Source organism: Canis lupus, chromosome 31 (genome assembly GCF_011100685.1).
Source record: "Canis lupus familiaris isolate Mischka breed German Shepherd chromosome 31, alternate assembly UU_Cfam_GSD_1.0, whole genome shotgun sequence".
NCBI classification, from domain to species: Eukaryota; Metazoa; Chordata; class Mammalia; order Carnivora; family Canidae; genus Canis; species Canis lupus.
In genome coordinates this window covers 3,492,918-3,519,268 of record NC_049252.1, presented here as the reverse complement: position 1 = coordinate 3,519,268, position 26,351 = coordinate 3,492,918, and the positions used below count along the sequence as shown (strand labels likewise).

General features: G+C 33.5%; 2 long non-coding RNA genes across 3 annotated transcripts in view; one reads left to right on the top strand and one right to left on the bottom strand.

Annotated features, from left to right (window-relative positions):
• Positions 1-26,351, top strand: part of LOC111093519 — a 233,233-nt gene that overhangs the window by 12,346 nt on the left and 194,536 nt on the right. The window lies entirely within an intron of this gene.
• LOC119867033 overlaps positions 1-26,351 on the bottom strand; it is a 69,561-nt gene that overhangs the window by 12,361 nt on the left and 30,849 nt on the right. The gene's annotated exons all lie outside the window — the stretch shown is intronic.

The following is a 26,351-nucleotide window of genomic DNA, read 5'->3' as shown; positions in this document are numbered from 1 at the left end:
ATATTGTCACAACTTACCAAATTCTAACTATAAATTAGACTTTATTGTAGTTAATTACATCTCAAAAAATAAAACTAGCATAAAGGCTAAAACAGAGACATTAGCAATCCCATTTTAAACAATAAATATAAAGATTTAAAAATTACCTTTTAATATAAGACGTAGTTTACATATGTTTTCTCTAACTAGAATTCCTATATGCAAAATTCCAGAGAAGCTGTGTTAAAAGACACTGTGTTAAGAAGTAATGTCTAAAAATTTGTCAGTCTGTACCATCTGTACCCATTGTATAAACATCTTTCTGTTAGATAACTTGAAGATTTATTATGGAAGCAGCAAATATAGTGCATGTTCACCAAAAATGTATCACATACTGTAGGAGAAGACACAGGCCATCGTATATCAACTAATTGGTCATGGAAAAACTATAAAAAAAAAAAAAAAAAAAAAAAAACCTTGAACACATTAAGTCAATCATACTTTTGGAACAAGACACATTATTGGTTTCATTTTAAAATTTAGGAGATCCGTGGGTGTAAAATTCATAGAATAGTGTTTCTTGTGATTCCTTTTAAAAATGCAAATATCTCATAGGCCTGCAAATTTCCTGAAATTCAACACCTTCTGCTCTGTTGAAATACACAGATATGTTCATCTTTAATTAATAGCTCACTACAGACTGAAATTTATTACCCTTCAATTATTATGGTTTGATTTAGAGAAACAATACTTCATTTATTTTTTTATAGTCAAACTTAGGGGCACCTGGGTGGCTCAGTCAGTTAAGCGACCTACTCTTGATCTCAGTTTAGGTTTTGATCTCAGGGTTGTGAGTTCCAGCCCTGTGTTGGGCTCCGTGCTGGGTGTGGAGCCTACTTAAAAAGAAATAAAATAAAACAAAAATCAATCAATCAATAAACAGTCAAATGTATTATATTAGTGGTATATGTTATTAAAACTACCTCTCAGAATGTATGGGTTGGAAAGATAATGAAAATATTTCCCAGTTTGGGAGTTACCTCCTTGTCATATGTCAAAAAGTTATTAGAATTAATTATTAATATTAATCAATTAATATTTAGTTCCATCACTTTGCTCATATCTGCATAAGTCCCTATATTGCAGATACCTTATGTAGTCTTAATCTGTATCTATACCTGTATGTAACCAAGTGTGCTGAAAATCTGAGACAAAAGAATAGCTTAAAATAGATAAGCATATTTTAGTCTATATGAAATTTACTATTAATTGAGACGATAGGTCTTAATTGATTTTAGTTATGTGTGTATGGGGGAGGGTGCAGGTAAAGGAAACATTAATTGTATCTTTGCCTCAAATTCTGACTCAATATAAACTTGAATTTTTCATTTTAAATGTTAATTGTTTAACTATGTTAAGTTTATTTTTACCTGAGAAACTTAGGAATCACAGAGACACAAAGATAGTAGTGATCACATTCTAAATAGAGTGTGGATATAAAATCTTTTCCTTATGGTGCTAGTTTGTACAGCTCATTTCCATGCCCTGTTACTCACTAATGCTATTATAGTTAAATTGGAATCTTTCTAGTGACAATCACACTACATGAAATGTTTCCTTCTAATTATGATATTAGAAGAAGATATGTTGTGAAAACTGTTAGCTTGACTAGTTAAAACTTGTAAAATGTATGTTATTCTTGCACTTAGCTACATCTTTTTGAAAAAAAAGTATATATAGTGTTCCTTGGCATTGGATAAAAATCTAGATTTTATTTTTTCACCAAAACAGGTTAGGTCATACCTGAAATATATAAATTATTTTCTTGAATATTCCATCCCTGGCTTTTTTTTTTTTTTTTTGGCTTAGGACAGGAAAATACCTTCTTTATAAATAAGAAGGTAGGGATCCCTGGGTGGCACAGCGGTTTGGCGCCTGCCTTTGGCCCAGGGCGTGATCCTGGAGACCCGGAATCGAATCCCACATCGGGCTCCCGGTGCCTGGAGCCTGCTTCTCCCTCTGCCTATGTCTCTGCCTCTCTCTCTCTCTGTGTGTGACTATCATAAATAAATAAAAATTAAAAAAAATCTAAATTTCCATTAAATAAATAAATAAATAAATAAATAAATAAGAAGGTGGTTTTAAAATAGTACCTCCTTTCATCTGATTGAAACAAACATTTTTTCTGACCTCCAGTTTGCATTTTGACTTTGTACTGGAGAAACATTATTCAGGCTTTCAGGAGAGCACTACTAGTGAACTTAGAAAATATCTTGCCAAGTGGGCAAAACAAAACTAGCTCTTCATTCTTCTGGAATGATTTTCAAGTACTAGAGGTCAAGCAACAAATTGCAATGCAGAGTGGTCTTTTAGTCATCATTAATTTTCTGGTATTTCTAGAGAATTTCTCCCTCTATTGTTTACTTCATTTAGCAATCCTCCATAGATTTTTGCATTATTAATATTACTGTATTCTCTCATCTATATACAGTACAAAGACAATAAGCAAACAAACACACTGGGAAAAAGTGGGTAAAACCAAGGTGTTTGGAGGGAAAGCACATGTTTTTCTAGCTACTAAAAACCTGATATTACATGAAAAATTAAGTTTATAATTGGTATATATTTGACAAAAAGAAGTGACTTTTAAAAACATTGTTGTTACCATTTCTGGTCATAGCATAATCTAGTTGTGTTATCTCAGCAGTGCTCCTGAAGGAAAGATTTAAGTGCAAGTAGTTTATTTGGGAAGTTATTTCAGGAAGCATTGCAGGGGTTGGGGGAGGGCAGAAAATGAGATAGGGAAGGGAAGGAAGTAAATAGAGCATGCAGATATGAGCAGGTCATTGCTATAGGCAACTGGAGCTCAATTCCAACAGTAACTTCTGAAATATGGTGTACAACACAAATTAGGAAATTATAGCCCTCAGGTAAAATCTGCTACATCACCTATTTTGGTACCCCCTGCAGTCAGGGGCACCATTCCAGCAGTCTGGCACTGTGAGCCACAGAAACTAAGTCTAGATGCCCTCCCTATGCTCCCAGCACCTGTCACCCTGGCCAATGGCTGCACCATAGTCCTGCATGGGGTCTGTGCCAGTGGCCACCTTCACATTTGGCACTTCTCCATGCTGACAACTTTTGGACACCTAGCTTTGGAATCTCAGGCTGAGTATCAGGAGCTCTGAATGTCACCTCATCTCTGTCCAACTGCCCAAATTAGGTTTGGAAAACTCTTTAGGAGAAGAGAAGGAAATGCAGGGATTCCTTGGATAGAGAATGAAACTGATGAGGAGATAGCCAGTATTTCCCACTACCAGGTACCCATCTTGACCAGTTCTTTTTCCGGAGAATTTTTCCATTTGAGCCAAAACAGGCCCACCATCTGGGATGGCTCATCCCAGGAAAATGAGGAAAGACAAGTGTTTTCTATCTTGTTATATAAGTATCTACATAATATCCTCAACTTTGCCTCTTGGCAGAAAATGCTAAAAATAATCATCATCTGGCCTATGATGGGCTGAATAATATCCTCCTCAAAGATGCATATGTCCTAATCCCCAGAAATTATGAATATGTTACCTTACCTGGCAAAAAGGGCCTTATAGATGTAACTAATTTAAGGATCTTGAGATTATCCTGATTATCCTGTGTACCCAATGTAATTACAAGGGTCCTTACAAGAGAGATGCAGGAAAGTCAAATAAAAGAAGGCAATGTAACAAAAGAAATTGTCAGTGAAGGAAATATAATGTCACTGCATTTTTTTAAAATTAAATTCAATTTATTTAACATATGGTGTATTATTAGTTTCAGAGGTAGAATTTAGTGATTCATCAATTGCTTATAACATCTTGTGCTCATTGCATCACATACCCTCCTTAATGCCCATCACCTAGTTACCCCATTCCCCATATACCTCTCCTTCTGTATCTCTCAGTTTGTTTCCTATAGTTAGGCATCTCATAATTTGCCTTCCTCTCTGTTTTTATCTTATTTTATTTTTCCTTCCCTTTCCCTATGTTCATCTCTTTTGTTTCTTAAATTCCACATGAGTGAAATCATATGGTATTAGAAAATAGAGAAGGGGACCACATTTCAAGAAAAACGTATAGTCTCTAAGACTAACAAAGCCAAGGAAACAGATTCTCTTGTAGAGCCTCCAGAAGGAACTAGTCCTACTAACACCTTGACTTTAGCCCAGTGAGACTGATGTTGAGCTGACCTCTAGAACCATAAGATAATAAAATTTAATTGTTTTAAACCACTTTAGTTTGTGATAAATTGGCGAGGCAACATAAGAAACTAATACATGACCCTTTACAGGAAAAACTGTTTTCTTATTCCTGGTGTAAAATAATTCTTCTTAAATTTTAACAGATATAAGTACTCCTAAAAATCCAGTGAAAGCAGATTTTGAAGCTTGTCCCCAAAGATTCTGACATAGTAGGGCTTGGTTGGAGACCTAGAATTTCCAACAGCCTCCTAGCTGATGCTGATGGTATACAGACCTAAGATAACTGGATTAGAGTTATATGTATATGTTTTCCCACCCACGGCAAAGAAGATGCCAAAACTGTTTCCTACCATTGTCTGTCAGTGGATGAGGGCTGCTCCTTGGGCATCTTGCCTGGCTTTTTCAGTTTGCTTTTGAGCTAAATACTTGTGGGAAAGTCATCAGGTGAAGAGTTGCGGAAGTTTGCATTAGCAAGACTTCTGAATGCCTGGCATGTTTTGTGCCAAGGTAATATGGAATGGGACACTGTAACATCTGCCACACACCTTACAACTGTCTTTTATCGCTTCAATTATATACAAATGGTATAGAATAGAAAAAATTTTCCCCATCTGAAGTATGTTTTATCAAATATTTTTGTTAATCCATGCATTTGGGGATGACAAAGTTTACCATCCTATTTCATAACTTTATTTTTTTTCACATTTGGTTTATTTAAATCAAGATCCAAGCAAGGATTTCATAACTTTATTAACTAGTCTTCATACAACCAGTGGTATAGTTTTTCCAATACAATTCTGTTGTTTAATAGTTATTCTCCCAGATGATTTGAAAGGCCAATGTTATGGGAGGGGTTTCGTGTTCGTTTTTTTATATATTGGTGGCCTAATGCTATAACTCTATACTGACTAAATTTGTTTTCCAGGAGCTATCTCTAATTAATTTCCTATTTTAAATGTATTATTATTGAAAAATACCATTACCTTCTCCCTACCTCTTTCTCTATATAAAGACTAACCTATATTTTAAAAATGAAAGAATATCTTTAAGTTATTCTTACCATTAGAGCAGCTATGATGTTTTCAAAGAGGAAAATGCTTATGTCAATGAAGAAAAACAAAAAGGATGCCAAAACATTGGGCATCAAAGAACATGATGGACAGAGATTGAACCTTGCAGCTGTATGAATAGGATAAACAATAACAAGCTTTAGTGATAGCAGGACTAAACAGGATTCACTAAGGAAAAATAAAATCTGAACATTGTATGTCAGCAATACACAAAGCCTCAGAACAGATTATCCAAGATGTAACAAAGATGAAATTAGCATTAATGTCTCCAGAGTTTACAAACAACATCATAAAACCAAGATAAGGCATTTTGGCATGCATATAAACAAGCAATGCTAAGACACTCCTTTCTTAATTTGGAAATTGAGATTTAGTTTAAAAGCTATATGAATTAAGTAAAGACAATTCTTTATTCTAATATACCACATAGAAAATCATGATGAACATATAGCATGTAAAATGAGAAAGGAATTAGTTTGTGAAAAAGTAAGACCTAATTCCTAAACTGTCTCTAGAATTTAAAAAAAACAAAAACAAAAACAGTTTTTATGAGTAAGATAGCTATAATTATATATTTATATGATAAGTATCCTTAATTTGATGTATGTTTGAGATAGTTTTTAAAATTGTGTGCCAATATTAGAAATAAAGCCTTTTTGGTTTTCAAATTTCAACTTTAAAGATCACATTCAGTTTTGTAGAACAATAAGGTATAGCATTATTAACAGTATAATATCAGTACATTCATTCTTATGATCACTGATGTTAAGTTTATAAATGTAGTACTAAAAGTTAATATCCTGAAATCAGTTTTGTTTTGTTTTTCCATTTTGACAAATTTAAAATTATAAATCTATTGTATCATAGTCAAAAGAAAATAAGCAAAATCTAGTACAAATGTTGGAAAATATTTATATCCTCCAAATATGGTAGAAACATTTTTTATTAGAAAAAATATATACATATGCTTATTTACATGATTCTTATAGATGATAAAAAAGGACTCAAAACACAATTCCATTGTCCCATTAAATAGATTTAGCTTAAAACTACTGCACCCCCATGAGTATTAAAAACTTGATTAACTTAAATAATAAATATTATTTTGACAGTATATTATTTTTTAAAAGATTTTATTTATTCATGAAAGACACAGAGAGAAGCAGAGACATAGGGAGAGGGAGAATCAGGCTCCATGCAGGAGCCCTATGAGGAACTTGATCCCGGGACTCCAGGATCACGTCCTGAGCCGAAGGCAGACGTTCAACCATCATTGAACGAAGCTGAGCCACCCAGGCGTCCCGACAGTATATTCTTAAAAAGTAATTTATTGAAGCACAACTATAACGGGTTGAATACTGTCTCCCTAAAATCTATATAGACCCAGAACATCAGAATATGACCTTATTTGGAAATAGGGTCTTTGCTAATTAAATTAATACAAGGATCAAGATGAGTTCGTACTGAATTAAGGTAGGCTTTAAGTTCAATGACTTTTCTTACAAGAGACAGAGAAGGACACAGAAACAGAGAAGAGGACAATGTGAAGATAGAGCCAAAGATTGGAGTAATTGACCTACAAACCAAGAAATGTCAAATATTGCTGATAGCTGCCCAAAGCCAGGAGACAGGTATGAAATAGAGTCTCCTATAGAACTTCCAAAAGGAAATAATCCTGGCAACACCATGATTTTGGAATTGTAGCTTTCTAAACTGTGAAAGAATAAATTTCTGTTGTTTTAAGCTTCCCAATTTCTGGTTGTTACAGCAGACTAGGAAATTAATACGTAGCTAATAAAGAAGAGTGCAGAGGCCCTAACTTCTGCAATTTGATGAATTTTTAAATAATCAGAACCAGAATAAAAAATTAGAATATTACCAGAATTTTCAGGGATACCACCTTGTAATGTTAACTACTACTATCTTGGTTTCTATTAATTTTGTCTAATAAATTAGTATCATCTTTTTTGAAATCCGACATTATATGTGTGGGATTGATTGATTTTTGCATGTCTGGCTTCTTTTATTCAGCATTACATTTGCAAATTTTATCCATGTTGTATTTAGAAACACTTCGTTTTTTCTTATTGTTTAAAATTTCATCATATGATAATATCAGTATCTATTATTCTATAGTTGATGAGTACTTGGATTGTTTCCAATTTTTTGGCCAAGGATAATGTTGCTAAATATATCCTTTATTGGCACACCTATGTGCACATTTTTGTTTGGTGTACTTATGTACACATATGTATAAAATATTTATAGGGTAATGTATGTACATTTGTAAACTAAGTTTCCCAAAGTGATTGAAGTAAATTATGCTCTCACTGATACAAAACAATAGTAATATGTGAGTTTCAGTTGTTTGTATCTTCACCAATACTTGGTATTTTTTGCATTTTTTATAATCAGTCATTCTAGAGGAACGATGACATCTAATTTTGATTTTAATTTGTTCATATTACTAATGAAGTTGAGCACTTTATTGTAAGTTTATTAATAATAAGTATTACTGCTTTTATGAAGTGCTTATTCAAGTAATTTGTGCTTATTTTCTTTTGGCCTTTCATTTATCTTACTGATTTTAAAAAATTCTTCATATGTTTTATATATGGGAATAATTTTTCAGATAAATATATTTCAAAAATATTTTCCCACTGTGGCTTGAGTTTTGCTCTCATTTTGGTGCCTTTTAATAAACAGAATTCTAATTTTAATGAAGTTAAATTATCAATATTTTCCTTATGTTTTGTTCCTGATGTCTCCCTGATTAAATGAATCTTTTAATCTTTGTGTTAAATGTATACATTTACATCTAGAATTTTACTATTTACCTTTGACTTGTAGATATACAATCCATCAGTAATCAATTTTTGTGTATAATGGCAGACAAAAATTCATTTTTAAAAATAGGGTTATTTAGTTGATCCAACATCATTTGAAAAGTTCCTCACTTCTTTTCTACATGAAAGAATAAGCATTTACATAATCAAAGGGCTATATAAATGTGTTTCTAAAATTGTATTTCCATGTACCAGTATCACATGGTCTTAAATACTCGCTTGATAATAAGGTTTTATATTTTAAGCCTCCATTTTGTTGTTCTTCCTTCAAATTGTCTTGGCTACACTTTCCCTTTGATTTTCTACATAAAATTGAGAACTGGCCCGTTAGTTCCCCTGGGGGGAGCAAAATAACAGAAAGACAAAGAAAGGAAAGGGAAAGGGAAGGAAAGGAAAAAGAAAGTGGAAGGGAAGGGGATAGGTAGGGAAAGGAAAGGAAGGGGAAAAGTGAAGGGCAAGGGAAGGGAAGAGGTGGGGGAAGATTAAAGGAAGGGAAGGGAAGGAAAAGGAAAGAAAGGGAAGGGAGAGAGTGAAAAGGGAAAAACAAATCTGTCATATTTTAACAGGAGTTGCACTGGGTCAGAAGTTAAATATGGAGAATATTAGTATCTTTTGAAAATGGAATCTTCCAGTCCATAACTGTAATAATAAGTCCCTCCATTTATTTAGATCTTCTTTAATGTTTTTTAGTAATATTACATATATTTTCTGATATATAGAATTCACGTATGTTATTCATTAGATTATGTCATAAGTGATAATCTTGCTGCAATTAAGAATTGTATCTTTTCATTTTTAAAAAAAAATTCTTTGTGGTCCTTAGTATATAGAAAGCTGATTAAATATTTATATAGACATTGAATCAATCAATTTTGTAAAATTTTCTTTTAAAATCTGATTATTAGCCTTTAGATTAAATTGAATTTCCTAGGATTTTCTCATGTCATCTGAAAATAGAGGCAGTTATATTTTATCTTCACTCTTGCTTTTCTTGCTTTTCTTGTTTTTTTTTGCCCAAAATATAGTATAAATAGAAGCAGTAATTGGAGGCACCCTTGTCTCATTGCCAGTTTCAAAGGAAAGTTTGTAATATTTCTTCATAAAGTATCAAATTGGCTGTAAAAATACTTAGAATACTCTATCAAAATAAAAAAATTTCTACGTACTACTTAGTAGATAAGTATTTCTATTATAAATTTTTTACATTTTATAAAATACATTTTCTGCATTTGTGAGATGATTTATGATTTTTCTATTTATTCTAATAATGTAGTTAATTACTATTTAAATACTTTCAAATATTATACCATTCTTGCATTATTAGAATAAAGGTAGTACAGGCATTATATATTATACTCTCTAAATATCTCTGGATTCCACTTGTTAGTTTCCTGTCTAGATTTTTGTCTCATTTATGATTTTGATAGAAGTTTTTTTTTCTTTATTTAAAGGTTTTATTTATTCGTGAGAGACACACAGAGAGAGAGGTAGAGACCTAGTCAGAGGAAGAAGCAGGCTCCTACAGGGAGCCCAATGCAGAACTTGATCCCAGGAACTTGGGATCAGGACCTGAGCCAAAGGCAGACGCTCAACCACCAAGCCACTTAGATGCCCCTATGATAGAACTTTTCATATAATTTTCTTCTAATTGAAAGATGAATGGATAAAGAAGATGTGGTTTATGTATACAATGGAATATTACTCAGCCGTTAGAAATGACAAATACCCACCATTTGCTTCAACGTGAATGGAACTGGAGGGTATTATGCTAAGTGAAGTGAGTCAATCGGAGAAGGACAAACATTGTATGTCTCATTCATTTGGGGAATATAAATAATAGTGAAAGGGAATAGAAGGGAAGGGAGAAGAAATGGGTAGGAAATATCAGAAAAGGAGACGGAACATAAAGACTCCTAACTCTGGGAAATGAACTAGGGGTGGTGGAAGGGGAGGGGGGTGGGGGGTGAGGGTGAATGGGTGACGGGCACTGAGGGGGGTATTTGATGGGATGAGCACTGGGTGTTATTCTATATGTTGGCAAATTGAACACCAATAAAAAATAAATTTATTATTAAAAAAATTTTTTTCTTCTAATCTTAGTAGGGTTCTAGTAGCAAAATTATGCTGGCTGTATAGAATAATTTTGGAAGAAAACACTTTTAAATAATACCTATAGTTATTTCAAACATTTCAGTAATTGAAACAAAAGAAAATCATTTACTCTTATACCATGATCCATTTAATCTAATCATTCCATTTTTATTTTACTCGTATAATTCTGCGAAGTGGGGAAGGACCAAATAAAAAATCTTATTGTTGCATAAAGGAAAGTTTCGATTATTCATTTTTTTAAGTCTAATGTACATTTAAATTAAGGCTCATTAAGACCTCTATCACAGGGCAGCCCGGGTGGCTCAATGGTTTAGCGCTGCCTGCAGCCCAGGGCGTGATCCTGGAGACCTGGGATGGAGTCCTGCATCAGGCTCCCTACATGGAGCCTGCCTCTCCCTCGGCCAGTGTCTTGGCCTCTCTCTCTCTCTCTCTCTCTCTCTGTCTCTCATAAATAAATAAAATCTTTAAAAAAAGAACCTCTATAACAACAAATTTATAATTATATATATATATATATATATATTATAATGTTTATCTCATTTGGAGGTAAGAAAAATTATTAGCAACAAATTACAGTTTCCTACATTCCATTAGATTCTTAATCTCATAAAAATTGTGAGTTATAAATATTTATCCATTAATCTATTTTTCATTAATCCAATCATTCATTCATATTTGTGGTGCCAGGATATATTGTAATTTTGAGATTTTCAATAGACTTATCAATTACATAAAGTAGGTAAACATAATCTGATTTATCTGAGGTACCAACAAAATAAGTTGTGATCTATTTTAAAATCCAACCATACATGAATAATTCAAAATTAATAAGAGATTTCAAAGAAATATGTCATATCTAAGCCATCAGAAGAGTATAAAGTGGTACAAAATAACAATTGCCGTAATAAAATTTAAAATAAACAAAGGTAAATAAAAGTGCTGTCTTTTGTCTTAAAAAGCACTATTTTATGAATATTATTTATTGCTGATTTGGCTGTTTTCCAGTTTACTCTTTTATCCATTTTAACTGGTTAAAGAAATTAAATATACAATCATATATTAGAGGATAGCATTTGATATAATAAATAATGGTCCATATGAGACTTCACTACAAAAATCTAGAGAAAACTCAGATTGGAAAGTGAAGTTCTCTGAGTTTTATGCTGTACACTCTCATTTTTCATATTTAAAGATATTTTCCATTTGTACAAGTTTGGCTCTAAAAAACAAAATTGTGGCTTATGTTTTTTTTCCGCCCACTCTTTTCAAAACCTGTCACAATCCTGGGCTCTGCTTTTAAACTTAATGGGTAGCTTGATGCCTATTTTTTAAAAGATCCACCCCATTTCTGGTTTCTGCCATCCCATCTGGTTGTTCTGCTGCTCCTAACTTTGCTAACAGTCAAAATATCTGCTACAGTACCTCAGGTTATTTGCTGAGATTTTTGTGTAATTGCTTTTGATTGTGGTCTGATGCCTTCAGCTACCTGCAGAAGCATTTACATCCTTCAAGACCCTTGCCCTTTATCACCCTCAAGCCTTGTCTTCAGGTATTATGCTATTGTGATTTTCACTCACCTTCCTTCTTTTCATCTAAATCTAATTTGTTTCCCATGACCCAGATTAGGTCCAATCGACCTAATTGTAGCTTTCATTTGATTACTTTAGCTGACCCTGACTCTTATTTTCTTTTTCTTCTATTTTATATGTAATTCAGTTTCATAATTTATCTCACAAATATTCTGTAATTACTTCATATGTTTCCTTCTATTATTATAGATACATTATTGGCCTCTTGAAGGTAAGGATCATGCTCTATATTATTATTATTACTCATATTCACACATTATGTGTGCACAAAGAAATGAAAAAAATGATTTACTGTTTGCTTATATATCAAGCACTACAACACTTTGAACAGTTTTGCAGCAATTTTTAACACAAAGTGCTGTATAAATGTCATTATACTAAGATTTTAATACTCTAGACACATGCTAGAGTAATCCCCCCCCCCTTTTTTTTTTTTCTGTTTTTGTTTTTGTATACCTACAGGCTAGGGATTATAACATCACATTTTAAACCAAAGGCCCAAATAATTCTAGTGTCTTAATACTTATCGTTCTCAAGGTGCTCTGTGCAATGTGATATCTAAATAATATATCATGGACAGCTCATAAAAGCAACTAATAACTCTTTTGAAGGTACTTCTCTTTACCCAGGTGCAATTTTGTTGGTTAGAATGAGCTCCATTTCCAATGCTATAAAATGTAGGAGATAATCCTCCAGCTGCTCTCACACTTCTTTACTCTCAATGTCTTACATTTGACCAACAGTTTAGTGATGACCAGGTTTTTCCCTTCAGGATCTCCTGATCTATCATACAGCCTTTTCTCCCACATGCTCACCCCAATCTCCCCTCAAAATACCACTGAAACCTTTATATGTAAAGTTTTTAAATTTTGTGCCCCTTCCCAACAACAAATTGATTATGTCCACCCTCAATATGCTCCTTTTTCTTTTACTCTAAGACTATTTTAGTGCCATCTTTACTTATCATTATGTGGCCAATTAAACTGTCCAAGATTTTGTATTATCAATTGACATTCTCCTTTCAAAATCTACTGACAGAGGGGCGCCTGGGTTGCTCAGTGGTTGAGCTTCTGCCTGTGGCTCAGGAAGTGATCCCGAGATCGGGGATCAAGTTCCAAATCGTGGCTCCCTGCAAGGAGCCTGTTTCTCCCTCTGCCTGTGTCTCTATCTCTCTCTCTGTGTCTCTCATTAATAAATAAATAAAACCTTTAAAATAATCTACTGACAGAACTGAAGTGCCTCTTAGTTTTATATATATGTTATATAATAATATATATATTATATATATAATGTAGTCTCTCCAAATAACCTCAATACAGTATTCTTTTATTCTCTTCTTAAAACTCTCAAAAGTAGAGTATATTCTCACTCCAAACACTATTTCCCATTTACTCCCCAATGCACTGAAATCAGGGGTTATTAAAAGCATGGTGTTTACATGGATGACATGGAGTTGAATCCTAATGTCAACACTTTTCACTAAGGAAACAAATTCATCTGCCCTCCTTTGTTTAATGTTTAGAATTGAGATGGAAATAATAACTCCATAGTGTTCTCTTGAGGATTAAGTCAGGAAATGCGTGAAAAGCAATTAATACAGTACTCAAATCACAGTAAATAATTTCTCCCTATTATTGGTAATCCATATGCAATTTTCATGATAAACTGTCCAATTATATCCAGTTTTTTTTTGCAAATTCAATGGAAATTTTTCTTTTCCTATTTTCCTGTCTACTGTAATATCAAATATCATTCAAGAAATATTATTTTTTTTCAAGAAATATTATTGAGCAACTAGCTTGTTTCAGGAACAGAGCTAAATTCATGATAGATATTGATTAATAAAGAACCCTCCTTTCTCCATTGCTCTTCAGTCTAAAGGGAAAAACAATGAACAAATAAACAAGAATGAACAAATAAGTAAATAAATGAATATGAAGATCATTGTGATAAAAAAAAACTTACTTAAATAAAAGAACCAGTTATTATGAAAAAGGATAACAGGTGGGGACTTACTGAAACTGAGTGGTTCAGGAAAGTCTTTCTGAGTAGATTACACTGTATTTCTGAAAGAAGTCAGTTCCCTTTGTGAATGGTCTACAGTCATCAGTTGCAGAACCATCTATTCAGACACCCAAACTTCATATCTAAGAGTCAGCCCTGCCCTGACCCATTTTTCTCTTGTTAGTCAAATTGTTTTCTTTTCTGCATGTTTTGTATATATTTTTTTCTAGTTGCCATCACATAACTATTCTCTAGTTCAGATCCATCTTAATTTATATCTGATCTTCCAAATGTAGGGTTTTCCAAGTGGACTCTTTCCAGTTTGTGTTGAAGCAAGTCCAAGGCCCCTATAACCTGGTCTGACCCATATTGCTACCCTTAAAACTTGTCATCTTTATCTGCATCCAGTAAATATGAATGTTCTGTTTTTTTACACAGCATCAGTTTCTTGCTCATATGTCTTTTCTAGTTATTATTTTAGTCCCTTTTCCTAATTAAATCTTAATTATACTTTAAGAAATCTCATCAATCCCTCCCGTTGGAAATCTTTACTAATTCTTTCTAGAATTGCCTCAAAACAAAACAAAACAGCAAAAACAAAGATTTACTTGTTCAACAATAAAGGAAGCACATAGCAACCACACAAGTCTACTGTTTTAGTATAAAGAGAGTCAGTAAGCTAGTCTATTTGAAGAATAAGTGGCTTGAAATAGAAAGATTGAAGTAAAAAAATACTGACCTTTGAAGAAACAGATAAAGAGGTTGGAGAAAATATATTTTAAATTCTGCACATTATTTCCAGGACTTTTTGAGAATATAAAGTGTATAGAAGATATTGTTATCTTAATTAAGAGGAGTAAATATCAGAAAATAAGAATAAACATTTGGAATTTAAAATACGAAAAATGTTCCATAATGAGAAAGCAGAACAAAAGATGAAAGAGAAATAATGATCAATGAAATACTAGACAACAGATTTTTTTAAAAGATTGTATTTACTTATTTGAGAGAGAGAGAACATGAGCTGGCAAGAGGGGCAGAGGGAGAGGGACAAGCAAACTACCCGCTGAGTGCAGTGCTCTGATGGGAGGCTCTATAGGGGGTGCTCAATGAGGGGGGACTTGATAGGAGGGCTCGATGGGGGGTCTTGACACTGGACTTGAGGGGGGATTTGAGGCAGGGCTCAGTCCCAGGACCATGAGATCGTGACCTGAGCTGAAGTCAGACACTTAACCGATTGAGCCACCCAGATGCCCCCAACAGTTTTAGAAGCAGAGACAGCATAAAAGCTTTAGTCTCATAAAATTTTTGAAATCTAGGCCTAAATATAGGATCTTAAGTTTTTATAAGTCAGAGAAAAGCCCACTATAAAGTACTTCAGATTAACCATAGGGATTACTGATGCAAGAACACAATAGAGAAATGTGTTGATGGCTATGAAAGAAAATTTGGAGTGTAGAAAGATGAATATAAACCAGTTTGTCAGAGTGAATAAAGTCACATTCAAATATTGATGAACTCAAAAAAGTTTCAGGTATACCCATCCTTAATTCTGGATATTCTTCACCAAAATGAAACAAAAATCAATAAGTAGAAAGTCACAAAATCTTGAAAAACAAATAATAGTAGTTTTAAAAAGTCCCAAAATGAAAGCCTAGGGAACATCCAGCTACTGATATAACCCACATGCCTAAAATAATATCTGTTATCTAATAAGTACTAAAAACTCTTGTTAAAGTAATGAGTAAGGAATAATTTATCAGGAGAATGAAGGACTCCATGAAACAGAATCTAGATATAAAGGACACTTGGAGGTAGAGAAAGGTTGACTGACTTGAGAGTTGATATAGTTAATAGATACCCCCACACACACATACACACACAACTAAACTAAAAACTTAAGTCAAATGAAAACAAACACAAATAAAACTAATTCAAACATTTTTTTTAAATGAAAGTATGACATGTCTTGCAAATAATGAGTTTAAAAAATAGCATACACTTAATCTTAAATTCTAGGAATACTGACTTGGTGTAGCTCAAATTTAAGACAATGTATAGGTTAGAAGGAGATGTAACCCTAGTGAAATACTTGGCCTCAAATTGAACAATATTTGGGTAGTCATAATTTTTAGTTTTCAGATATAAAAATCAACATAAGGACAAAGCCAGAAAGTTCTAATTGTTGCTGCAAACAGAAGGGAGGACTTGAAATTATCAGGAATGGTAGAGGAAAGAATAGGATTTCTAACATGCTCTCTTACAAAGTGAAGACTCAAAACATATTCTCAAAAATATGTGAAACAAGACAGAGTTTCATTATATTAATTAAACTTACTATTTTAATAAGTGGAAAAATCAAAATATAAGTATTAAAGCTAAGAAGACTAAAAATTAGATTAGTCAGGGCATAAACATATCCCATCCAAATTTGATATATCAGTAAAAAATATATCAGGTATCAGAAAAAAAATATATCATTTTTTCCATAAGATCCTCTGTGCAATTTTACTTTTCATCATATATATATGATATTTTGGTGAAAATTTATTTTAAACATGTATATGCAAATTATATATGTAAGGCTTCTTAGAAATTCATTTATATATTTCTCAAAAACTCTTTTCTATCAGAACAGTTTATATAACTAGACCAATTGATCAAGATAAGCCTCTAGCCAGACATAAAGAAGAAAAGAGAAAGAACGCAAATAAATAAAATCACAAATGAGAAAGGAGAAATAACAACCAACATCACAGAAATACAATTATAAGAGAATCTTATGAAAAATTATAGGCCGACAAATTGGACAACCCAGAAGAAATGGATACATTTGTAGGAACATGTAAATTACCAAAGCTGAAACAAGAATAGGAAACTTGAAAGACTAATAACCAGAGAAGAAATTGAATCAGTAATCAGAAAACACCCAACAAACAATATCCAGATGGCTTTACAGGCAGATTCTACCAACTGCTATAAAAGAGTTAATACCTATTCTTCTCAAACTATTCCAAAAAAATAGAAAAAAGGAAAACTTCCAAGTACATTTTATGAAACCCTGATCCAAAACTGAATAAGGACACCAATAGAAAACAGAGCTAAAGGCCAATATCCATGATGAACATGTATGCAAAAATTCTCAACAAAATACTAGCAAACCAAATCCAGTAATACATTTAAAAAATCATTTGCCATGATCAAGTGGGATTGCAAGAGTAGTTCAATATTCGCAATTCAATCAACATGTAGACCACATTAATAAAATAAATTATAAGAACCGTATGATTATGATCATGTCAATTGATGTAGAAAAATCAGTTACAACATCCATTCATGATAAAAACTCTTAACAAAATAGATTTAGAAGGAATATACCTCAACATGATATGAAAAACCCACAGCTAATATCAGCCTTAATGGGAAACCTGAGAGCTTTTCCTCTACAGTCAGGAATAAGACAGTGTTGTCTACTCTTACCACTGCCATTTAACATAGTACTGGAAATCCTAGCCACAGCAATCAGACAACATAAAGAAATAAAAGGCTTCCAAACCAGCAAGGAGGAAGTAAAACTTCCACTATTTGCAGATGATATAATACTCTATATAGGAAACCTAAATGATTCCACCCAAAAACTGCTAGAACTGATACACAAATTCAGTAAAGTTACAAGATGCAATATCAATGTACAGAAATATGTTGCATTTCTATATACCAATAAAGAAACAGAAGAAAGAGAAATTAAGGAATCGATCCCATGTATAATTATACCAAAAACCCAGGAATAAACCTAACCAAAGAGGTGGAAGACCTATACTCTGAAAAGTATAAAATACTGATGAAAGAAATTGAAGATGACACAAAGAAGTGGAAAGACACTCCATGCTCATGGATCAGAACAGCAAATATTAGTACAGTATGTATTCTACTCAAAGCCATCTGCACATTTAGTGCAATCCCTATCAAAATACCACCACAATTTTTCAAAAAGCTAGAACAATCCAAAAACTTCTACAAAACCTCAAAAGACCCCGAATAGCCAAAGCAACCTTAAAAAGGAAAAGCAAAGCTGGGAGTATGACAGTTCTGGACTTCAAGTTATATTACAAAGCTGTAATGTTCAAAACAATATGGTACTGGCACAAAAATAGATACATAGATCAATAGAACAAAATAGAAAACCCAGAAATAAACTCCCAACTATATGATCTATTAATCGTCGACCAAGTAGGAAAGAACATCCAATAGGAAAAATAGTCTCTTCAACAACTGGTGTTGGGAAAAGCTGAACAGTGACATCCAAACGAATGCAACTGGAGGGACATTGGTGGGGTGGCTCAACTGGTTGGGCGTTGGACTTTTGATTTTGGCTCATGTCATGATCTCAGGGTCTTGGAATCAAGCCTTGTGTTGGGCTTCTCTTTCAGCAGGGAGTCTGCTGGAGAGTCTTTCTCTCCCTCTCTCTCTGCCCCCCACCCTCCTACACCTAAAATAAATAAGTAAATCTTAAAAAAAAAAAATGAAACTGGACACTTTCTTACACCATATAATAAACTCAAAATGGATTAAAGTCTTAAATGTGAAACCTGAAACCATAAAAATCCTAGAAGAGAACACAGGCAGTAATCTCTTTGACATAGACCATAGCAACTTATTTCTAGCTATGTCTCCTGAGGCAAGAGAAACAAAATCAAAAATAAACTATTGGGACTTCATTAAAATAAAAAGCATTTGCAGAGTGAAGGAAACAATCAACAAAACTAAAAGCCTACAGAATGGGAAAATACTTGCAAATGACATATCTTTTTTTTTTTTTTTTGCAAATGACATATCTGATACAGGATTAGGATCCAAAATATATCAACTTATAAAACTTCACACCCAAAAAATGAATAATCAATTAAAAAATGGGCAGAAGGGATGCCTGGGTGGCTTGCTCAGTGGTTGAGCGTCTGCCTTTGGCTCAGGACATGATCATGGGGTCCTGGGATCGAGTCTCACATCAAGCTCCCCATGGGGACTCTGCTTCTCCCTCTGCCCATGTCTCTGCCTCTCATGAATAAAGAGATAAAATATTATTAAAAAATGAGAAGACGTGAATAGACATTTCTCCAAAGAAATCCAAATGGCTAACAGACACGTGAAAAGATGCTGAACATCACTGACCATGAGGAACATACAAATCAAAACCACAGTGAGCTATCATATCACACCTGTCAGAATGGCAAAAATCAACAACACAAGAAACAATAGGTGTGGTGAGGATATGGGAGAAAAAGGAACCCTTGTGCACTCTTGGTGGGAATGCAAACTGGTACAGCTACTGTTGAAAACAGTAGGGAGTTTCCTTAAAAAGTTAAAAATAGAATGACCCTATGACTCAGCAGTTGTGCTGCTGGGTATTTACCCAAAGGATATAAAAATACTGATTCAAAGAAGCACATGGACCCTGATGATTATAGCAGCATTATCAACAATAGCTAAATTATGAAAGGAGCCCAAATGTCCATTGACTGATGAGTAAAGTGGTGATCTATGTATATACATATAAATATATATATATAGAATATATATTCCACGTACATAATACAATATTTCCATATATTACATACATGGAGAAAAAATACTATGGTTTCATTCATATGTGGAATTTAAGAAACAAAGCAGGTGAATGTAGGGAAAGGAACAAAAAAGGACAGAAATAAACTGTAAGAGGACTTAATAAATAGAGAATAACCTGAAGGTTAATGGAAAGAGGTGGGTGGGGAATGGGCTAAATGGATGATGAGTTTTAAGGACGGCATTTGTTGTTTTGAGCACTGGGTGTTATATGTAAGAGATGAATCACTAAATTCTACTCCTGAAAGCAGTATTACACTATATGTTAAGTAACTAGAAGTTTTTGGGAAAAAAGGAATAAATATTCATTCTGCAATTTATTAAAAGCTTCAACATCCAGAATTACATTTGCAGTTGTAATAGTTGACAGCAGGAATTTAAATATTAACTTGTTTAGCTGATTTGATAATACTTAAAGCCTTGATTTTTAATGCAACTGATATTTGCAAAGGTAAATGAAGGCAAAATAATGAATGTACATGGGATCTAAATCTCTAGTTAGGGACATAGATATTTTTCCATGTGTACTTAGATAACAATTTTTAAAATATACTCAATAGTATGTCCTTAATCAGTTCAAGTAGGAAATTTCATAAACTCCTTATTAAATTCCAAGTAATTTGAAAGTATGGTTATATTACACATGTACACACACACACACATGTGTGTATATGTAAGAAATAAATAATTTAACCAATCATAAATTTGCATTGCATCTATCAGTCACAGTACATATTTTCCTTCATAGCACAATAAATCTAAACAATTTTTTGTCATATATCTAGATCTTGTATAATTTAAAACATAAAGTCCCATATTTTAAGATATCTAAAGAAAGAAACTATCATTAGGTATAACTTTCCTTTCCCATTTAATTTCTCAATTGTTAACTTCATTATCTGAAGTAAACATTAAGATAAACTAAGATCTACAGTATCCCCCCCCCACACACACACACAAAATAGCTTCATAAATGGTCATCCAATTTTTGCATTAGCCCAATTAAGAAACTGTGAAAACCTGGGGTGCCTGGGTGGCTTAGTCAGTTAAGGGTCTGCCTTTAGCTCAGATAATGATCTCATGGGCCTTGAGATTGAGCCCTGAGCTGGGCTGACTGCTCAGTGGAAAATCTACTTCTCCCTTCCCCCCAGCCTCCTTTCATGCTTTCTCTTGCTTGATCTCTCTTGAATAAATAATTAAAAAAAAAAAAGAAAAGAAACAGTCAAAATTTGAATAAAACTGATTTGGTGACATATACATAGCTCATGTGCATGGTAGATTACTTAGCAATAATTTTGAGTGAATGAATGAATGAATGAATGAGTTTTATGTGGATAAATTCTTTAGTACATTCTTTGGCTAAAATACAAACTTTTGGGGGGGAAAAAGAAGTGTTCCTCAATTCCTTTTTAACCTCACTTAGGTAGGATTATATTAAGAAAAGGGATATTTGATAATCACATTTAAACAAAGGTAGAGGGATCCCTGGGTGGCGCAGCGGTTTGGTGCCTGCCTTTGGCCCAGGGCGCAATCCTGGAGACCCGGGATCGAATCCCACGTCGGGCTCCCGGTGCATGGAGCCTGCTTCTCCCTCTGCCTGTGTCTCTGCCTCTCTCTCTCTCTCTCTCTCTCTCTCTGTGTGTGACTATCATAAATAAATTAAAAAAAAAAAACAAAAAACAACAACAACAAAAAAAACAAAGGTAGACATTATTATCTTTTTTTGCGTCCTTATTCCATACAAAATTGTAGAAACATCCATTTGCTACTCAGCAATATCTTTATTTTTAAGCTCTCAGGCTATGTATGCAATCTGACTTAGCTTTTTTTTCCCCCTTAGTTCTATTTGCAAGTGAATAGAAATGTTATTGTTAATAGATACATTCTAAAGCCTCTTTTAGGTAATAGGCATTTTTATGGTGAGTTTTAATACTGAGTTTTCTATTTAATCAGTGCTAAAATTAGTTTGTGCTCCAAGTGTCCTGTAGGCTGAGACATGATCTATGAGGCGAATGACATGTAGAGAGACATTCTTCTCCCCTAAATGAAAGAGTCTTATAGATAACCAAGAAAGCTTAGTACATTTTCAGTATACTGGGATTCTTCTGGGTTACCACTCATATTTCAAGCTTTCTTTCAGAAATATAGTCAAATAATTTAGAAAAGTAAATTTATGATATTCCCATTCATTGTAAAATAGCCCCAAAGCTGAGTCAGGATAGGCAGTTCTGAAACTAATATTCCTAAAAGAAAAGCAAGGACAGGCAAAAAGTTAGAGTAGCACAGCAGTATGCCACACAAAATATACCTTGTGAATAAAATATCCTGGTCAATCCTTACTGCAACTATTTGGATAGAATAATTTAGTCTGCCCTTCCAGCAACTATCCCATGTTTGTGTCTTCTTTGTATGTGCCATCTTAACAGAAACTTCCAATGAATTCTTCTAAGATATTTGAAAGTTATCTTACAAAGTAATGCATTGTTAATGTTTGCCTGACCTATGTTTCAAGAACAGTTCACCAGCATAATAGATAAAAAGCAATGCTATTGTTATTGTTAACTGAGCAATCAAAATGTGTACATGTAGAATATAGTAGGCAATAACCTCTCCTGTCATAATTAGAGCAAAAGGAATTCATTTCCACTTAAAAAAAAAAAAAAGTAAAACTAAAGGCAGGGAATAATTTGTCCATCATGAAAGCAGCTGGCATACAAAAAACTGTAAAAGCTCCAGCTGGCACCTCACACTATCACCAACTAGCCAACTTTTCACATGGGAAAAGTGCTATATGGTTTTATGTGAGAAAGCAACAAAACAGATATTTGTGAATAAATATTGGTTTGACAGGAAGTCAGAAAAACCACATTTTTTTTACCCAAAGACATGTACTAAAGTACAAGGTGCCAAACAGAATGTCTATTTAAAGAGAAAAAAAAAATGGAGAGAAAATATGCATCAGAGTGAAATTGAAGCAGATGGTGTAAATTGGTCCTTTGTTAGTCTTAAAACTTTCAAATAAAAATATCCTAAATTGGAGTTAAAAATAAAATAAGTCTTTTTTATCAGTAATAAAACACTTCCAACATAACACCTACAACTTCTGGATTTTTTTTTTTTTTGCTTCCATTTCCAATCCCCTCAAAAATGTATTTCTGACTCAACATACTCAACCCAAACAGTAAACTATTTTAAATATAGAAGACTGAAAAATCTGATAAATATTTATTGGTTCTAGGATAAGCTTAATAAATGCGGAGTTTATAAGTGCCATCCTAGTGGGAGATGAAGGGTTTTTTTTTTTTAAATGATGCCTCCTTTAAAAACTGTTTTAGAAGTAAGATACTGATTCTCCAGAAAGCTCTGTAAAACTACGAACATTAATTCTTTGTTATCATTTAATACCCTAGCACGTTTTCGTGTATCACACTGGCTGGCCACATACTCAAAATACATGTATTTATGTACCAAAGGAATGAGACACCATAAAGGTAATTTAGGATGTGTTCATAACAATTAAGAAATATTGCAAAAATTTCAAGTGGTTATGGCAAGAGCAGATAAATCAATTCAGTGATGGAATTCATGCAGTTAGGAAATATTTGATACTATGAATGCAAAATATTTGGATGTGTGTATCAGGCTTCTGAGTGCTCTTTCATCATACTATCTTTGCATGGTGACTTTTGTTAACATACTTGTGTCATAGTTACAAGTTAGCAATTAGAATTTGAGAAAGCTTGAGATATCAAGGCATATAGCAAGAGGAAGGAATGGTGCTCAGGTACCTCTTTTACTTTTTATTGGAAAAGAAAACAAGTCCTAACTCTCTCAAAAAAATATACCTTTACACTTAATTTTCCAGAACTATATCATATAGCTTTTCTACATGCAAAAGACTGATAGCATTACTATCTATAATCTCTGCAGTAGAGCAAGAGAAGGAGAAAAAGGAAATCCAGAAAGGGTGATGATAAACTGCCATCCTAGAGCATCTACTAGAAAACACAAACATATAAAAGAATTATTCTACATGAAAACATCCAAGTTTAATTTTTCTTTGACCAGGGATTGTCCTCTTAACTGAGCACAGAAGTTACATATTGTATAATCCATGAATGTCTTAGATAATATCTGGTTTAAACCTTTTATAAAGAAACTGTTCTCTCTTAGGTGACAAACTTAGCAATGTAGAATTCAGATCATCTAAAACCTATGAGTTCTGTTTTTGTAACACATGGTATCATATCTCAAAGAAACATAAGAAATTTCAGTGTCCATAAGAATGCACATCCCAGTCCTATGAATATGGAAAGTATAGGTAGCGTTCACTCAATGACTAAGTGCAGTCATTAATAATATTAAGGCATGCCCATCCTGGAAGATCTAATGCTCTGATGGCTGGCTTTGGGTAACGGGCTCCGGGTGGCCCTATTGAACCTTTCTCAACTTGTACAACAATCTAGGATACTTTTAATCAACCTTTCTACCTATCTCCTTTACTTAGAATTAGACTTACAGTCATGGGCTGCTGGTTCTCCCTGTCTTTTAAGGCTAACTCCTCATTTCTTTTTATATAGTGGTTTGCCTTGATAAAATGATATACATTTAATGTCATCCAGGACATATAGTAATTTGTGGTTTTATATGTCATATTGTTTACTTTTGAAAGTGGTATTTTAATAAAGAGTGTGTAATAACAGACTTCATGTCCTGTATACTAAAACATTAATCTCTTTAAAATGTAATTCCATCCTTTTTTATGTAACAGAATAATCATTTTTCCAAGATAAAACTTCAAGTTTTGGGGCAGCTCGGGTGGCTCAGTGGTTTAGCACTGCCTTCGGCCTAGGGTGTAATCCTGGAGACCCGGGATCAAGTCCCACCTCAGGCTCCCTACATGGAGCCTGCTTCTCCCTCTGCCTGTGACTCTGCCTCTCTCTCTCTCTCTCTCTCTCTCTCTCATGAATGAATAAATAAAACCTTAAAAAAAAAAAACTTCAAGTTTTCAATAATATTTCATTGTAGTAACCATTCCCAATTGAGGTTTTAATAAACAAAGTTAAATATTTAATGTTACTTTTTTAAAATTTCCTTCCCTATATGAGTAATTACCTCTTTAAAGCCTATGCGGGCAGCTTCATTTTAACATAACGACAGAAGATTTACAGAAGATGAAAATGACCTTGAAATAGTAAAGATGTATCACTTTCTTCATGGTGTGGTAAGCAAAAGAATGCCTCATTTTATCTAGTGCATCTTAAATTTTCATGAAGCTGGTTGACATAACTTTAAAGTATTGTCATTCTTACACCCAAAAAGCATTTAAATGATTTGCTTTGGATTACTAATAGCAAATCCACCACTTTTAGTTTTACAAATTTATTTGAAAATATTTCATTTCATTGCAGCCCTTCATAACTGGATGATTTAGGGTTGAACTATCTGTTACACTTTAGGTAGCTCTCATGTAGATAAAAATAGAGACTAGGGGTTCCCCAGGTGGCTCAGTAGGTTGAGTGTCTGCCTTGGGCTCAGGTAATGATCCAGGGTCCTGGCTCAAGCCCAGAGGGTCCTTGGGCTCTCAGCAGGGAGTCTGCATCTCCCTCTCCCTCTGTCCCTCCCCCAGCTCATGCTCTGTCTTTCTCAAATAATTAATTAATTAAATAATTAAATTTAAAAAGGAGTAAACAGGTATTGAGGATCATTTTCCTATAAATGTCTAAGATTTGTCTAGATCATAGTGGCCTCAACCTACAGAGGTTAACTCTTGCTTTTTAATTTTTATTTATTTTTTCTAATGAACAGAGATAATTAACAGTAAAATGTGGCTTTCTACTCTTGTATTTCACATCATGTTGAATTAAATTAAAATTCCAATTCATCTATCCACGAATATATTCACCATATATTTAACAAATGAATAAATTATGAGTAAAGGTTTTAGCAGGCTTTTTTTTTTATTGATCTCTGTCATCTAGAATTAGTGAGTGACAAACACAATTGAATAAATAAAATGAAATGTTATAATTATTATCTCGAACATTGAATGATTTAAACATCTAATAGAACAATTATCTCTGCCTCAGTAACTTATGAGGCTACATGGGAAATAATATTTGACCTGGGTTTTGAGAAATGGGTTTATCAGGAAGAACAGAGGAAGAGAGACAAAGTCCAGGCAGCGAGGTAATATGTGTGCTAACATACCTGAATACAAAAATGAATTGGAGGCTCAAAATGACTAGATTAGAGAGGAGATTGTGGAAACGGTAGGAAGTATAATCAGAATGGTAAGATGAATCAGATCTAAGATGTGTTTCATGACATGGTAAGGAATTTAAAAGTATTTTATAGATATTGGGAGCTGCTGAGATATCATTATTGCACAGAAATAGTATAATTAAATAAAATGTCTTTAAACATAATCTTGGCAACAATTAAAGAGGGAAAGACTTGAAACAGATGTACCCTTAACTGAAATAATCTAGGCAAGAAAATATAAGGATTTTTATTAGGAGAAGGATTCAAAGGGAAGTCTGAGATTTAAAAATGGAAAATGTGTTGGGGCCCCTGGGTGGCTCAGTGGTTGAGTGTCTGCTTTTGGCTGAGGTCGTGATCCCGGGGTCCTAAGATCGAGTCCTACATCAGGCTCCCTCATGGGGAGCCTATTTCTCCCTCTGCCTATGTCTCTGCCTGTCTCTGTGTCTCTCATGAATTAATAAATAAAATCTTAAAAAATAATAAAAATTTAGAAATAAAAATGGAAAATGTGTTAACTAAGAGGCTAAAGTAGACAGTTCTCAATTGGCAGCAAAAATTCTGGTAGAATTTTGAATATATGGACTTAAAGGAGCCTGAGAGTCATGAGGATGGACATACACCTGAGTAG